The 18372-nt window shown below is 39.1% G+C and overlaps 1 protein-coding gene across 1 annotated transcript in view; it reads left to right on the forward strand.

Annotated features, from left to right (window-relative positions):
* LOC126092309 (uncharacterized) overlaps window positions 1-18372 on the forward strand; it is a 95619-nt gene that overhangs the window by 61580 nt on the left and 15667 nt on the right. The window lies entirely within an intron of this gene.

An 18372-nucleotide genomic window follows, 5' to 3' on the forward strand; every position in this document is an offset into this window, starting at 1 on the left:
CAGGTGCCGCTTAACTCTGCCGCGGTAGCCGACCGTTGCATTTGTGTGGCTGTGCGCGCCATGGCAACAGTAGTCACTGAAATTTCCAGAATGAAACTTTCACTCTGCAGCAGAGTCAGAATCAAAGCTGTGAGGATGGGTCACGAGTCATGCTTGGGTGGCTCAGTTGGTAGAGCACTTGCCTGTGAAAGGCAAAGGTCCCGAGTTCGAGTCTCAGTCCAGCACACAGTTTTAATCTGAAAGGAAGATTCAGTCACTGAAGTCTTCACACATTGCTCTCTTATCAGCCAAATGCATTTTAATCAGTACCTCTCTATCCATAGCCCTATGTTTTGTTTTACATCTGTTATGCAGTTGTCTTTGTTTCTTTACAGTGACTAACACCATGGAGCATCACCCCACCCCTCCATAATTATGAACTCTTCTACTGGGTACATATCTATCCAGCACAAGGTCAATTATTCTTTTAAACTTGAGTCATAGATCCTCTACATGCTCCTGTCCTGTGCTAAAAATTTCAGTTTTCTCATTGAGATATGGCATTACTTCATTAGGATCTTGTATACTGAACATATGTATCCTTCTACTCATTTTAGGAGCCCTTTGTACTTTGCTAATCATTTTTGTTACAACCGTATGATGGTCACTGATACTGGTTTTGTTGTGGATGTCTTCAAAGAGGATGGGTCTATTTGTTGTCATTGTATCTAAAATATTTCCATCATGAGTGGGATTCCAGACCATCTGTACGAGGAAATTTTCAGAGAAGGCTTTTAGTAATGTTTCACAGGATGTCTTGTCATGCTCATCATTAACAGTACTGTAATTTTCTCAATTGATTACTGGATGATTAAACTAACCACAGATGATTTAAGTATTATTGGAGAACTTAAGTAAAAGTGAACTGACGTTTTCTCGAAAATTTTCACTTACATCCATAGATGAATGTGGTGTTTGATATGCTTACCCTTGATACTGAGTCTTGCTCAAACAATCTCTCACGCAGCTTCAATTTCTGTTTCAGGGGATTAGAGTGTCTTGTCTACTGTGACAAATACACCAACTCTATTCACATTAGCTCTTCCTTTCAATATGTGCTTAAATTTTCCCATAAAATCTCACTGCCATCAACTTTAGGTTTTTACCAGCTTCCTGTACCCAGTATTAGCCAAGCTTCACAACTTTTTGTGAGTGCCTCGATGTCTGGAACTTTGTTGTGAATGCTTCAATAGTTAATTCCAAGGATTACTTGTACGCACCTCATATACATTAATCTACATGGGTAGCATCCTCTGATGTGTGGTGCACACTTGACTCAACCCTGTTGTACAAGTACAGGAAGTTGTAGCCTATCTTGTCACAGAAGCTTTGATGTTTTTGGTTCATTCCTTCAATTCAACTGAGAACCACAGAGCCACAATCACTTCTGAGGAAACTGCTGCAAATTGTGAGCTTCATTGAAATGCCATGCACTAGTCTGATCTTCTCAATCTTTTTGCCAATTGCTGGAATGATCAAAACATGGCCTCAGAGCCCAGACAACAGGAATAGTTTGTTCCAACATGTACTGCAATCTGCAGTTGTTTGCACTCCTCAATGGCTGTCTTTTCACCACGTTGAATGAGACTCACAGGCATTCACACTGAGCTTACCTGGTGTTCCCTCCTGTCCCTTGCTGCCATTTTACTTCCATTTGCCATATGTCTGAACTGCTAACAATTAATAGACCCTATCCTTTTATGTTTGCCTCCTCTTGACACAGAACAAAGCAGGTTTCCCAAAAGGTGAAGTAAATCCCACTGGCTGAGTTTTAGTTTCAGTGAAAAAGAGCACCTCAAACCTGCTGGTTATGCTGATCAGTGTAACACCCTGAGTCCTCATTGCTGCTTGTCTAACCTGTTAGAGGATGCTTAGACCTACAGCTTACATGCCATTTACAGGCAAGTGGGTGAGCACTGACAGATCCTGTATTACCTGCAGAGGAGACGGGATCCACAGTAGAGATTAGTAATTGAGGTATTTCTGGTACACAACTCTTGGGAGCTCTCTCAACACACCCATTCCTAGCAGTTGTCAATCACTTGACATTTGTCAGGGTGATTTCCAGCTGCTTACAAATGTCACATAACTCATCCTGTGTTCAAGAACAACAATTGCAGTGAGCCTGCATTGTGGCTGGTGCAATTTTTGTGCAGGACAGTGAATAAATATCTTTAAACTAAGCCTGCTGACTACCTTTTTATCTGATGAGATAGTTTCCTTTAAGGACTGAAGCAATTAGTCCACAGAATGACATTTCTATTAAGTCAACAGAAGAAGCAGTTGTGAAAATTAATAGTTTCCTAAAACATTTTGATTTTATGGTTGCTAACAAATTTGAAAATAACCCTAATTTATGAGAAATGTAGATAATATACACTCCCTTCAAAGGGAAAACTAGATGTAATATGATATGTTGGGTGTAATACTATCTGTGCTACAGTAACTAAATCAGAAACATTGATTTACTATGAAATATCTTAACTGCATGACAATGGTAACTTCTGAACATTCTCAAAAATTTGCACTTATTTGTATTGATCTACTCTGAAATTCAGAGTGAACTATTCTTTGGCAGTATCTGTAAATCACAAATGCCCATTTGCTATGAAATAAGGACCATTTACAGTATTCAAACATAACCGGTTTCACTCTGGCAAACTACTTTGGCAGATCAATAGCAAAGCTTGGAGGAAGCTGCGTTTATGTAAAAGAAAACATAGACTATAAGATAATAGACTGTGTACATCACTTAGGAAGCGAAAAACACTTTGAAGCCTCAGCTATTGAAATAACATCAGGAAAAACTTTAATAATGTGTGTTTACAGATCACCCAACAGCAATGTAAACATTTTCTTTAAAAAACTTGACCTTGCACTAGGGAAACTTAAAAATACTTGCAAAACTATAGTTCTGTGTGGCGATTTTAATATTGACCTCTTAACACACAGCCACCAAAGAGAAAAATTCCTTAATATTATTCAAGAATATAACCTGTGCACTAAAATAAACTCCCCTACACATGTAACAAAAACTAGTGCTACACTTATTGATCCAATCTTTGTAAACACTGACATGCACATCTCAGAAAACTTTAATACCGGCTACAGTGACCACAATGCACAGCTACTTGCCGTATGCGGAAGTGTTGACTTGTCTAGGAATGGAAGTGTTATCTACAAGAGAAAATTCAGCATGCAAAATATTGAGCACTTTAAACATATGCTAAGTACCCACTCGTGGAATAAAATCTACAACAGTTACAACACAGATGAAAAGCTGGATAATTTCATGGAAATTTACAGACATTGTTTCGAAATTGCATTTCCAAAAAAGAAAATAATTTGTAAAGGCCCCAGCAAACCCAAAACTTGGATTACATCAGGGATCAAAGTATCATGTAGAAGAAAAAGGGAACATTTTGCACTATCAAAAACAGATAGCAGCCCTGAATTTGCTCACCACTTCAAAAAATACAAGTTAACTCTGAATCGTGTAATAAGGGAAGCAAAATTAAGGGAAAATGACAAACTTATTATGGAATCATCAAACAAAGCTAAGACAATGTGGAATACGGTACAGAGACTTACTGGAAAGGTGGAAACACACAAAAATATTGTATTGTCACAGGCGGGCAGCAAGATCACTGATCCAAAATTAATTGCTAACCACTTCAATTCTTACTACACCAATATTGCTCGTGAGTTAGCGAAGGAACAAATGGGAAAAACATCAAACAAAATATTACAGGAAATTTCTGGAAATAGTGTAACAAATACATCCATGTTCCTCCGTCCAATAAGTAGGGAAGAACTGTTAAACAGTATAAAGTCATTAAAAAATAAATATTCAGCCGGAGTCGACGATGTGCCAGACTATATTATAAAAGTATCAGCTGAACAGATACTCGCACCACTGCTAGATATATGCAATTCTTCACTATCAAGTGGTATTTTCCCACAACAGTTAAAAACTGCAAAAGTTGTACCCCTTTACAAAAAGGGCGATCGGCAGCAGATGGTCAACTATAGGCCTGTGTCACTCCTTTCAGGTTTTTCAAAAATCATTGAAAAACTAGTTCTGCTACAACTAACTGATTTCTTTAAAAAAAAAAATATGATTTCAGGATGTCAGCATGGCTTCAGGCCTCAGTGCAGTACTGAAACAGCCACTTTTAGCCTCATAAATCGTATTTTAAATTCAGTGGATAATCACAAAAATGTTTCGGGGATTTTCCTGGATTTAACAAAAGCATTTGATCTAATAGACCATGAAATTCTCCTAAGAAAGTTAGAGTGGTATGGTGTAAGAGGCCTGCCACACGAGTGGCTGAAATCCTACCTAGAAAATCACTCTCAGATAACAGAGGTAAAACACATGGGAAAAAATGAACTCCAAGCTTATCAGTTGAAACCTTCCACATTAACCCACGGTGTACCACAAGGCTCAATTTTAGGTCCCTTTCTCTTCCTAATTTTCATAAACGACTTCCCCCTACACGTTCAACACTCCGAACCAGTGCTATTTGCAGATGACACAAGCATATTAATTGAAGGTGAAAATGAAATGGCTCTAAGTTTAAATGCTAAAGTCACAAGTGATAATGTCTCAGAGTGGTTTATGAGGAATAAATTACTGATAAACCCTCAAAAAACAGTCGTCTTACACTTCCATACACAACAAAATAAAAACCCTTTAAAACCAAACATGTCAATAGAAAACCAAAGAATTAACAGTGTCACTGAAGCAAAATGTCTTGGCATCTACTTACAAGACAATCTTAAATGGAATTCCCACATCACTTCATTAAATTCTAAACTATACAAAATGACTTATGCGATGAGGATTATATGGAACAACACAAGTCCTGAAACAGTTAGAGCAGTGTATTATGCTTGCATACACTCCCTATTAAGATATGGCATCATATTCTGGGGAAATTCTCCTCATTGCATAACCACATTCCGGAAACAAAAAAAGATTGTGAGGGTAATGAAAAATGCCAACAGCCGGAAATCATGCAAACCATTCTTTAAAGAACTGGGGATTCTACCCCTACCATGTACCTATATACTAGAAGTTGTAATGTTCCTAAAAAAGAGCATGCTAAAAAATGAAAATGTATTTATTCAAAATAAATCTGTACACGAACACCATACAAGGGCAAACAGTGACATACACAGACATCATTGTTATACCACACTGTGCAAGAAAGGTGTATATCACTCAGGTTCACATTTGTTTAATAAGCTGCCAAGTAACCTAAAGGCCATAAACAAAATCCATAGCTTTAAAAAATCTGTAACATCATATCTCTTGGAAAACTGTTTTTACTCAGTTACACAGTATCTTGAAAAATAAGTTGGTTGTAACAATATAAAAATGTAATGTATATAGCAATATAAAAATGTAACAATTTATAAATGTAATGTATACACCAATGTAACAGTATATTAATGTAATATTTTGTCCAACATCTAAGGTATGGTATATGTACCGCAAAGATTCAGGACGTAAATAAATAAATAATAAATAAAGTTATCCACAACACTCGCAAGTTGCAAAAATTTTCAAAAATATACTTTCATAAACATCCAAAAATTCTCAAAATATTGGCAGTGGAGGAGATGACTTTGGGACCAGTGTGGCAGCAGCTGTGAGTGGAATATCTTGACAAGAGAGCAGTATGCTCTGAGTTTTATGCCTGTACAGATGTGTATTGAGTTGTACCGCTAGAAATAATAAAATCCAGTTTATCTGCAATTATGCCATTATTGATCAATGGCTTTATTCTTTCCCAAGGTAAAGATCCACAAACCTATTTCTCACATAATTATGCAATGAAGTTAGGGAACAACTGTTTTCGAGCAAGGACAGGCATCTGTTGTCAAAACTTCCTAAAAGAGCAATATTTAACTTTAGGCCTACAATTGATGATACTAGTAAGAGTCTGTGGCAACCTAGCAACAATCAAGTTTTCCATGAGGAAATTCTTTGTGCAGAGCTGGTGCTACAAGGTAGCAATGATTTCTGATTCAGCTTGCTCTAGACCTGTTTTGTGTATGCATGTTTTGTATCTGTCTCCATTAGCTTATAAAGCATAGATACATTGGTATTAACTACCTTGTTCATTCCACCTGGAATACTACACTGGTGACACCCCCATCAAACTATGCTACTATCTACAAGCTATGTTATGTTCTTTAACCCATCTTTCTCACACCAATAGTGCAGCCATCACATAACTTTGTGGCTGAAGGCCAGCAATTATAAGATTTTGACTTATTGAATCCAGTGCTTTGCAACAACAGCAACAAATCTTGCCTTTGGTTAAACTTGAAAGTGACATTCTCTTACACAATGCTAGGGTGCCAACAATGACATTCTTGTAACTTAAGGAACTGTACCAATTATTGATCTTCTGTTAACTTCAGATACGAATGCCAGCCTTCCGCAACCAAACTAGATACTTTTCAACAAATGGCTATGAACAGACAGGGACTGATGTTTGGTCATGTTGAGCCTTCCGTGTCATGTGCAATGTTTCTGAACATGCTTGCATTGTGATACACAGTCTGTCTGGTGAGGCAATCATGGTCAATCTCCTGGATTTTACCTTCATGCTGTAACATCCTCATGAGAGCTCATCCACTATCACTCTCCACCCAATTACAGTGCTACATGGATCTCAGAATTTTCGCAGCAGACCTATGTGGCTTAATTCATTTCCCAAATTGCCATCCCTCCACCCTGAACAACCAAATATGTGGTTCACTGTCATCAAGTTCATTTTCACAATCATGGCATTTCCAATGACAGTTTGTAGTCCTCATTAGTGAAGTTGTATTGTCACCCCCATTAATCAACAAATACAATGTGGTGAAGACTGCACTCATTTAACATCTTGCCTGAACACTACAATAGCAGCTATGTCATGTAATCTATGACAAACATGTAAGCACAAAAGTGCCTTCTCACCTCTGGAGGCATCTCCAGCATTTAACTGACCCAGTGCTCATGCCAGATCACACTTTGTGGACACTATTGATTGTGAAGTTACCTATTCCCTCACAATTAGCAATGGTCTTGCATGAGGTTGAACTATTGGAGAGAAGATTAATTTTAGCAGACAGACTTCTTGCAGCATTGCATCATCACCACTGGATTAATTCATTGGACAACTATGACTGCCATGACTTAGCCAGGGTGTGGACTGTGACTTGTGACAGCATGCAGCTGAACGGTCTGAGTGCTCACAGATAACTCCAAAGACAATATCACTCCCAGCCACTCAGGTGACAACCTTCACTCAGCCAAAACAAACAGACAGACAGCTGTCAACAACACTCCGCTGTTGACAAAATGATGTCTCTGCTGCTTTCAAGCACATTTTGGTGATAGAGGTTGCAATTGCAAGGCAACTTGTGATTACTCAAAGCTGCGCGGGATTAGCCGAGTGGTCTAAGGTGCTACAGTCTTGGACTGTGTGGCTGGTCCCGGCAGAGGTTCGAGTCCTCCCTCGGGCATGGGTGTGTGTGTTTGTCCTTATGATAATATAGGATAAGTAGAGTGTAAGCTTAGGGTCTGATGACCTTAGCAGTTAAGTCCCATAAGATTTCACCCACATTTGAACATTTTGATTACCCAAATGGGAAGAATGATTATGCCACCAATTCAAGTCGCTTACTGCCTTGACATATGAGACAGAATCATTGCACAGCATTTGTACTGCACTTCCAACTAATACTTTCTTGTTGACCCAGTGTCTGAAGTGAGTATTATTCCGAAGTGAGTATTATTCCATGTGATCTACCACAAACAGAAAAAAAAACTTTATACGCCTTTCATCTTTATGTGGCGAATGATTCACACATCACAATGTATGGAACCACACCTAGAATTCTGGACTTTGGTTTAGAAGGCAAGTTCTCTCTGGAATTTCTCATTGCTGATGTCAATGAACTGGTATTGGAGGCTATTTTTCTAAGGCATTTTCACTTCTGCCCCCACCAGTTTGGAACTCTTTTTCTTCACAGCAGCAGACATTTTTGTCACTGGAATTATCTGCACTCCATCATCCATCACACAACCAGTGACTATGGATTGCAGCTTGCAAACTGTCAATTCAGTTGACACATACAAACACTATCAACAGATACTTCAGACCTGCCTGTCATCAGCACTGGAAATACAATGTAGAACACAGCAACACTATAAGAGAAAAAAGGAAATGCAACCTTTCTATAAGTGACATAATTTACATGGCAGAAAACAAGCTCACTACTGTACATACATATCTGGAACAGCTCATTTGGGAGCAGTTTATCTTTCAACTTCTCTCATCATGAATGAGTTGGCTGATGTGGGACAGACTGCAGCAGACACACACACAACCTTGGATAGCCTGCAACAGCATCATTAGTGACTGTACAGGTCAGTAAAATGTGTTGCTCTTCTGGTGCCAGTGGCACTGTCATGTGTGTCATCCTCACCTAATCTGCAAGTGCATTTCAAACTGTGTGATATCAGTAATTGTACAATTCATAAAATAAAAACAACACTGAATCCACTAGTCTTAACACAGAGCACGTAGACTGGCTCCTGATAGACTCTCTGTGGTTAAGTGGGTTATAGAAGAGTTATTGCAAGCCAAGATTCTTAGACAGTTCAGTAGTCTTTGGGGCTCACAAATTTGGCTCCTACTTGTGACAGTCAGCACTTTTAGACTATTTGGTGACTATCATGCTCTCAGCTCCTCCACAATAACAGACAGTTACCCAATCCCAAATATTCTGGACTTTGCACAGTATTTGGCAGATGCCTCAGTCTTCAGAGTGTTGGTTTATAAGAAAGCATATTTATAGTTTACTATGAACTCTGAGGACATTCCAGAGATAGTTATCATCAACCCTTTCAGACTACATGAATTTCTTCATATGCCATATGAACTTAAAAGCACAGCATAAACGTGGCAAAGATTTATAAAAAGTGCTCATTTCACATTCCCTTCTGCTTATTTGGATGACATGTTGGTTTCTCTACTTTCCATGAGGAAAATGAAGAGCATTTCAGACTAGTTTTTGATACTCTACGCAAACTTGGTGTTATCATCAACAGTGATGCATGTCAATTGAGACAGTGTCAAGTTACCTTCCTTTGTTTCCTGCAGTGACACATGGCCTACATCTCAACATGCCAAATTCATTTGTTATTTGTGATGGTTACAGGCCTTTCATGGCTTACAACGATTCCTTGGCATGATAAATTTTTATTTTAGAAATCTGCCTAATGCAGCCACCACACAGACACCTCTTACAGGTGTGCTAGAAGGCAAGTACACCTCAAGCAAAGGGACTGTTGACAGGACTCCACAGATGCAACAAACATTTCAGAAAATCAAAAACTACCTTTCCTAGACTATAATCCTGTCTCCCACACTACCTGCTGCCCAAATTGCTGTCACCATGAACATGAGTGTTTTTGTGATTGGCACTGTCCTCCAATAGCCAATAGGAAGCATGAAGCAACCACTGCATTTCTTTGCCAAAAAGCTAATGTACTCACCATGTAAGTGGTCAGTCTATGACAGAGAACTGTTGTCAATGTAAAAAGCAATATGGCACTTTTAAAAATGACACTGATAGCAGACCTTTGGCAATTTATACAGATCATCACCCACTTGTGGATTCTATTTGAAATCCTGCAAAAGGTTGTCCTCAGCACTTCTGCTACTTGGAGTTCATTGCACAATTTATATCAGATGTCTAACATCAGCATGGCATGGACAATATTGTAGCTGATTTCCTTTCATGCATAAATGCTCTTTCAATAGATAATGATATTGATAAACTTGCTACAGTGTAACTAGAGGACGCACAGTTATGGGAACTTCTGCTTGACAACACAATGGGATTGTGCATCAAAAGCCATTACATCCCCTGTTGTTCAAAACAAGTTCTATGTGATGTCTCCCAAAACTACATTCATCCACTTGTACAATACACCATGAAGTGAGCCATTTTCAAGAAACTGCACAGACTTTAATACCCTGGATCTGTCCAACAACAAAGCTTGTTACTGACCACTTTTTCTGGCTAGATGTCAATAAAGACTGTAAATCTTTGATGCAAGCATGTGCTGCCTGCCAGCATTCCAAAATAGGATGGCATACACAATTATGACTTGGCCATTATGCTACTTCTAAAGGCCACTTTCAGCACATACATTTAGATCTCATTGGGCCCCTTTCCAATTCAAATGGGCTTAGTCTATTCTTTCACTGATTGACAGAGTAATTTACTGGGTTGAGGCTACACCAATTCCAGATGATACTGATGAAACAACTGCAAAACTATTTTTCAGCTAATGGATTTTTTTTTGTTTTGGTTGCCCTGCCACAATAACAACAGACCATGACAAGAATTCAAGTCAGCAGTTTTTACTGAATTCTGTCATGTGTGTGGTGTCAAACACTTTTGAATAATAGCTTACCATTCACAAAGTAATGATCTCTCAGAATGCTGGCACCTCAATGTAAAAACTGCTCTAAATTCCCGTAAATGTACCATTTAGGGGAATGGACAGCCACCCCTCCATGCTTTCTTCTAGGTGGACATGTGCATCTCTCATGGAACTGTTTTATGGAGAAACCCTCTCTCTTCTGGTAGGTTTTGCAGAACCTTCACAACTGGCTACAGACAAAGAATTGTTGCAGACGGTCTGCAGAGTCAAACAAGATACTGCACATCTAAAGATACCACAAGTGATAGACCCCAGGACATCTTCATCCATAAAACTCTACAGGACGGTAACCACATAATGCTTCACGATGATAATATCTGACCGGTGCATAACACCCACCCTATTCAAGACCTCATAAAGTAATTAGAAGGGGCAACAGTACCTATGACATTTTGCTGCACAGTAAACTGACCACTGTTATGGTCAACATACTGTACTTAAATGGCATTGACCCTGCACGATGCTATCAATACACCTCAGAGTATCAGTAATATCACAGATGATATTTTGTATGTTTACCTAGATGACAGAGTAATGAGAAGATCTCATTAAAACTTATCAGTGACACTCTTGTTGTGGAAGAACAACAAGATGAGCAATGCATCCACAATGAGACACCACCAGAATCATTCTCCTGACATCATCTCTTATTGGAAGTTGATCCATATTCCATCACTTCCACATTTTCTGCAGATGGGTTTCTCACAGTCACAGTTTCTAAAAAAGATGCCCCCAACCCCAACTTCTGTCATCAGAACAAGACACATCTACTGCATTTGCCCCATTGCCTCCCCCCACCCCCCCCCCCACCCCCCTTGAATACCACTTCTTTTGTCTGATACTGGTCATACCAGCTCCACCTTTCCATTGCAACAAGAAATGGTCCACCTATGCCTCGCTGCACATGCAACCAGCCAGGGCATTGGTGTTTTCATACACCTGTGTGATGAGGTTAGCAGGAGCATCCTCTCCCTCCACCCCCCGCTCCCTCATTCCCTGTGATCCACACTCCTGAGGACAAGAGGTGGACTGCGGGGTGGGTTGGGGAGGGAATGGGAGGGTGGGGGGTGCGGCTCTGTGATGACCTAGCGGTGATCAAGGGTTCCAGTGAGAAAATTCTTTGGACAGGTGTAGCACAAGTCCATGACTCATTTGGCTTTAGACTTGTGTTGTGTATGCATGTGTTTTGTATGTATCTTCATCAGTTAATAAAGCATAGATATTTGGTATTTACTCCTTCATTTCGTACGGAATATCTCTGCCTACATCTACACAAAAAGTGTATTGTAACACATGCGAATGTTTGAAATTTCACAATGCTTCATGATATACCCAAGTACTAACACAATCAATTAAAGCTTATGTAGAAGTGACATGAACAATAAAACTTTAGAATATAGAATTTTCAATCAGCAAATGAATCTGTTATGAACTGTCTCATTCAAAGGCAATTTTAGAAGTCAGCTTTTATATGTAAATAAATGTGTGGATTTCATGGAGTTTTTTATATGGCTGATTCTGTAACAACTTCTTCACTGGTGTGCCATAGATGAACACTACTTTATCTCAGTCCAAATTTCAAAAATTTTGGAAGAACAACAATACACATCTTCTGCCTGGAGTAGCTAAAGATGTTAATAATTCCTTACTGTTAACTATTATAGCAACGAGTTATTTTCTTCCCACATCTGGTACACATTTTCTACTTACCTGCTATTGAAAGAGCTAACTTAAGTGATCAATCTTTAAGACACTTTACTCAATGCCACCCTTGATCTATAGAAAAAGTCTTTTCTACTCATAGACCTTAAGTTTATAGATGGTCTTGTGCAGTGTGCAGCAAGTTACATATGACAAAATTACATCAAACACAAAGAGTTAACTACAGAATCACAGTTACAAAGATGAAATGTTCTTCAAAATTTACTCACAACACAAAAGAAAATTCTTACTTATATATGCAAATACTGTCTAATTAAGCAGCTATTCCATCACATGTCTTCTGTTGCCTTAATGGTATAAAGTATTTGTCTACAAACATGGTTAGACATATAAGCAATACATGCAATTTAATCAAGAAACCAAAAATGAAGAAAATAACGTTACACTGAGATGACAAAAGTCACGAGATACCTCCTAATGTCATATTGGATCTCATTTCACCCAGTGTAATACAGCTCCTCAATGTAGCATAGACTCAGCAAATTGTTGGAAGTCTCCTGCAGAAATATTGAGGCATGCTGCCTCTGTAGTTGTCCAAAAGTGCAAAAGTGTTTCCAGTGCAGGATTTGGTGCATGAACTGACCTTTTAATTATGCCCCATCAATGTTCAGTGGGATTCATGTCAGGCAATCTATTTGCCTGAATTTTCCAGAATGTTCTTCAACAAATCATGAACAATTGTGGTCTGGTTACAATCCCATCATTGTTTGGGTACATGAAGTCCATGAATAGCTGCAAATGATCTCCATGTAATTGAACATAACCATATAAAGTCAATGGTCAGTTCAGTTGAACCATAGGACCCAGTCCATTCCATGTAAACACAGCCCACACTATTATGGAGCCACTTCCAGCTTGCCTTCTTGATAACTGGGGTGCATGGTTTTGTGTGGTCTGCACCACACTCATACCCTACCACCAGCCCCTACCAACTGAAATTGGGACTCATCTGACCAGAGCATGGTTTTCCAGTTGTCCAGGGTCCAACCAATATGGTCAAGAGCCCAGTAGAGATACTGCAGACAATTTCATGCTTTTAGCAAAGGCACTGGCATCAGTTGTCTGTTGTCATAGGCCATAACACCAAATTTTGCCACACTGTCCTAATGGCTATGTTGATTGTAGATCCCACATTGATTTCTGTGGTTATTTTGCACAGAGCTGCTAGTATTAGCACTGACATTGTGACATTTCCCTGCTTTATTTCTTTGTAGATGGTCCTCAGTGTCGACATACTGTGTTGTGATACTGACTGAAAAATTGGAGGTGGAACTTCAACACTGACTACTGCAAATAATGTAGCTGACAGGTGCACAGTTGCATTTCACAGTTCTTTACTTTCACTGTTCACAACCCCCCCCCCCCCCCCAATATAAACAGTTAATATGGCCAGTGCACTATTGTTTAACTTTTGAAAAGCCTCATTAATAGTTTTCAGGCATACATCAGCATACTGCTATAATAGTTTACTGTTGAATATCTGTGAGCAGTAAAAACTGAACCAAACAGTTCACAGTTCTTGCCATGTAATACAGTATGTATGGAACAGGCATTGTCCTTGTTTTAACATATGGCCTATTTGTATCATACTTATTTCACAGTTAAGTTGTTGATCTAACCAATACGAGTTCATCATCTGAAAATCTGACTGTCTCGTCACCAAAAATTGGGCCCTTACATATCATCACAATAAAAGGCACTGAAACTACACATTGTTTGATGTTTGATTTCCAGAAATTGCAAATAAAACATACCTCATTCAATTAACTGAAAACATGGAAAAATTCTTTCTTTTTAACAGTTCCTTTTACTACAAGAGTTAGGCCAAATTATTTGTTTAAATCATGATATTAACAAAGGTAATTGCACAAAAATACTTTTGACAAAACTGGTAATTACTTTCAAATTAATTAATGGCTGGCTTCGCTAACATGTTTTTGAATAAAACCAAATAAATACTTAAAGAATGCTATTAGTTGTTCCTCCAAACGTTTATAATTAGTGCAGAATTTATATTTGTTTATAATTAAACAATATAATTTAAGTTACAAAACAATTACTGATTTCACCATATAACAAAAGATACTAACTAGGAATAGTTGAAATAAATTAGAAAAATTACATACATAAAACTAAGTAGAAAATTAGATCTGATGCTATATTCTTTAAAACTGAGGGCCAACCTTTCTCTTTTATGAAAATGCAGATTATACTCATGTATGTTAATGATAATTAGTCAGACATGAAAAAATTAATTTTAAGAAGGCAGATGGCAAAACAAGAGGGGAAATAAAAATATCACAGCTTGCTTCATCACAACATCTCTGCGCAAACACCACGCTTCAGTTGTTAAGTGAAGGCTATATGCCATAGTGTTGTCTGTGATGAGAGGTAATGCCTGAAATTTGGTATTCTTGGCACACTCACAGAATATTAAATTCTCTAACAATTTCTCAAATGGTATGTTCCATGCATTTAGCTCCAACTAACATTCTGCATTCAAAAACTGTTAATTCACATTGTGTGGCCATAATCCCATTAAAAAGTCATTTCTCATGAATCGCCTGAGTACAGTCCACCTCTGTAGCGCAACAGTAGCATTACCACCTACCACGCGACGGGGATCAGGTTTGATTCCCGGCAGGGGACTGGGTGTTGTATGACCTTCATCATCATTTTCATCGTCACTGACACACTACTGAAAATACTTGCAATATGGCAGCCAAATTCCGAAGGGGATATCCTGGCCAATAAATGCCATACAATCATTTCATTTAACTGAGTACAAATGACAGTTCTACCATAGCACTGCCCTTTTATACCTCATGTACATAACATTAATGCCATCTTTATACATGCATATCACTATCCCATGACTTCTGTCACCTCTGTGTAAGTCTGGTGAACACTTGATGCACTTGTAGGTGTAATTTAAACTGAGAAAGCTCACAGGACACTCCTGAAATCAGAATAATGATGCATTTCAGCTGCCAGAGACATGTACAGTTTGGTCAATATAATATGGACAGATAAAAAATGGATAGATAAAAAATGTACTCATCAAGTGGCAGTTGTGGATATATACAAGCTTTTGGAGCCAGTGGCTCCTTCATTTGGCAGAAGCGTTGAGAGGCAAATGAGAGAGATGAAGGAAAAATGCTGTTGAGTTGTAGGAAATGGGAAAAGTTACTAAGAACCCCAGGTCAGGAGAGACTTATTGGATGGGATGAGGGGCAAAGACTGTTGGTATCTGCACCAAGATTGGGAAACCTGAGAACTTAAAGGTGGAAGATAAAGTAATAAGCAAGACAGACATTACTGAAAAAACAGTGAAAGAGTCACTAAGAGAAGAGCATTATACATGGTAGACCAGTGGAGGGTGAGTGGGCAGGGTGTATAAACAGGTCAGAAAATAAAAAATATAGAAAATTAAAAGGGAGCTGAGAGAAAGAGTAGTTACTGAAAAGAAATGCTAAAACCACATAAATTAAAGTCAATTTAGGACAGGCTGCTGGTGTGTACCAAGCATGTGTTATAAAGTCAGTTCTCACCTGTGTAGTTCCGAGACATTGGCATCAGGGGAGAATCCAGATTGCACATGTGGTAAAACTGGCACCAACGACATTCCTGTCATGTTGTAGAGTGTTTGTTGTCAGTATTCACCCTCTGTCTACACTCATTCATGTGAAATGATAACTCACACAAAAGCAGAAGGCCAAACAGTGTTTCCATTTTTATAGTATGTGATTCACTAGTTACAAGGCTTGTGCAGGTGGTGTTAGGATGGTGTATTGGGCAAGTCTTCAGTGGGCCAGTCACAGTGGTAGGAGCCATAGTGTAGGAAAATGAGTGCAGAAGAAGCATAAGGTCTGACCGTGAAAATGCAATGACTCAGAAAGGGAGGGGACGACGAAAAGTCATTCTAGACAGGGTGGGTAAAATATTGGACAGAATGGACCTCATTTCAGAGCACAGTTTGAGGAAGTCATAGCCCTTTCAAAGTAGCTGATTAATACACACATACATTCAATACCAGGATAGTACTAAGTGACAATAAGGCATACTCCTAAGTTATTTTGTGGATGGATGACCAGTACCAGGATTGCATGTGATGGCCCAAGAAATCTGCTCTTGAACTAGACTGGTGGAATAATTACGTACAGTGACTGCTAAGGTGAAAATGGTGGTGTAATGGTGTAAAGTATCTGCAGCTGAACAAATACACTGATGTCCAAAATTAAAGCAACAAATGGAAATTTTGCAAGGTTGCATTTATTTTGCCACAAAACAGTATAAACAGGTGATAGCAAAGTAGAAACAATGTAAAAAATACAGAACGTAAACAACTGCAACATGCATAAGAGTAGACAAAAATGTTCTTCATTTTTTCCAACTTAACAGATTTGCACACACATTCTGACAACTGGTTAACGTGCTCACTGTGGGCTGGGACCACATCTGGCAGAAATATAGGCCTGACAACAATGGAGCATGCTGTGAATAATGTAATCAATGTCATGTCGAGGCAATAATGCCCATTCTTCCTATGGAGCTGCTCGCAAGTCTCGGAGAGTGGTTGGTGGATGCTGACATGATGAAACTTGTCTCCCTATTGCATTCCAGCCATGCAGTATGGGATTCATATTGGGAGAGTGAGCAGTCCATGCCATGCATGTAGTATCTTCTGTTTCCAAGAAAACATCAACCACTCATGCTCTATGAGGTTGAAAATTATTGTCTATCAGTATGAAGTTTGGGCACACAGCATCTTGCAACAAATGTACATTAGGTCCCAAGACCCTGTCATGATGCCTGACAGCAGTTGAACCTTTCTGATTCACCCTAAAATTTCATGAAGAGGTGTTAGAGTGGTCAACATAATCCTTGCCCACACCATTAGTGATCCTCCTCCATATCAGTCTCTTTCCACAATGTTTGGGTCTCGAAGTTGTGTTCCACATTCCCTTAAGATGCAAATCCATCAAGAATCACTCTCTAGACCAAATTGAGACTCATCTGTGAAAAGAAAATTGGCCCACTCTTTGATCATCCAGGTGACATGTCGACGAATCTGCTCTAGACATTCCCTCTGTGAAGATGCGTCAGAGGCACACACACAACATGTCTCCAACAATAAAGGCAACTCTGTCAAAGCCTTCTCTACACTGTTTGCCTCGATAAAACATGTCCAGTGGAAGCTACGTGGTCCAATGCCAGTTGCTACACAGTACTAAGGTGGTATGGTTATGCCTTTACAGCCAAGTAACAGTTCTCTCTTTCTGATATCACATGTGGCCGGCCCTTCTCTTGTCTCTGTGGTACAGTTTTGGTCTCTATAAACTGTTGCCACTTCTGAGAAACAACAGAACAATTCACATTAAGCCATCAGGCCCTATGAGTTTGCAACTGAACTGCATCCATTCTTCCTATGACCTTCCATTGCAGAGAGTGTGGTAGGTCTCTCCCCTGTGCCATGCTGCACCATCTGTGACTGTGTACACAGATATTATGGATGTGGGACTACCCGACAAGCACTACTCCATTTGGTAGATGCCCTGACGTCACCGTTGGCATGGTTTTCCATTGATCAAAATGTGATCTTCTGTGCAGAACATAATCATACAGACGTCCATTGGCAGTTTGTATGAGTATATTATGAATTAAACAGAGGTTGGGGAAACAGCAATTTGTCGTCTTAATTTTGGACACCAGGGTATATTTGCCTTGAATGCCAGGGCTGAATGGTAGGGAATGTTTGACATGAAAGGATGGCAACTGTCGAAATGTAAGTACGATTGTTTTTAGGCAGTTTTAATATGAACAGAAGTGTATAGATGGCCCACAGTGAGGATGAGGTCAACATCAAGAAAAGTGACATGAGATTGGAATAGGAATATGTGAAATTTAATTGAAAGAATGTATTTAGAGGCTCCAAAAATTTCAGCAGGTTAGCCTTACTATGAGTCCATATGGCAAAGTGTATCTATGGGCTGAAGGCTTATATTTCCCAGGAATCCCTATCCATGTAACACACAAAAACATTGGCAAAGGAAGGAGGCATCTTGGTTCCCATGGCCATACCCCTGATA

Source organism: Schistocerca cancellata, chromosome 7 (assembly GCF_023864275.1).
Source record: "Schistocerca cancellata isolate TAMUIC-IGC-003103 chromosome 7, iqSchCanc2.1, whole genome shotgun sequence".
In the NCBI taxonomy this organism is placed as follows: Eukaryota; Metazoa; Arthropoda; class Insecta; order Orthoptera; family Acrididae; genus Schistocerca; species Schistocerca cancellata.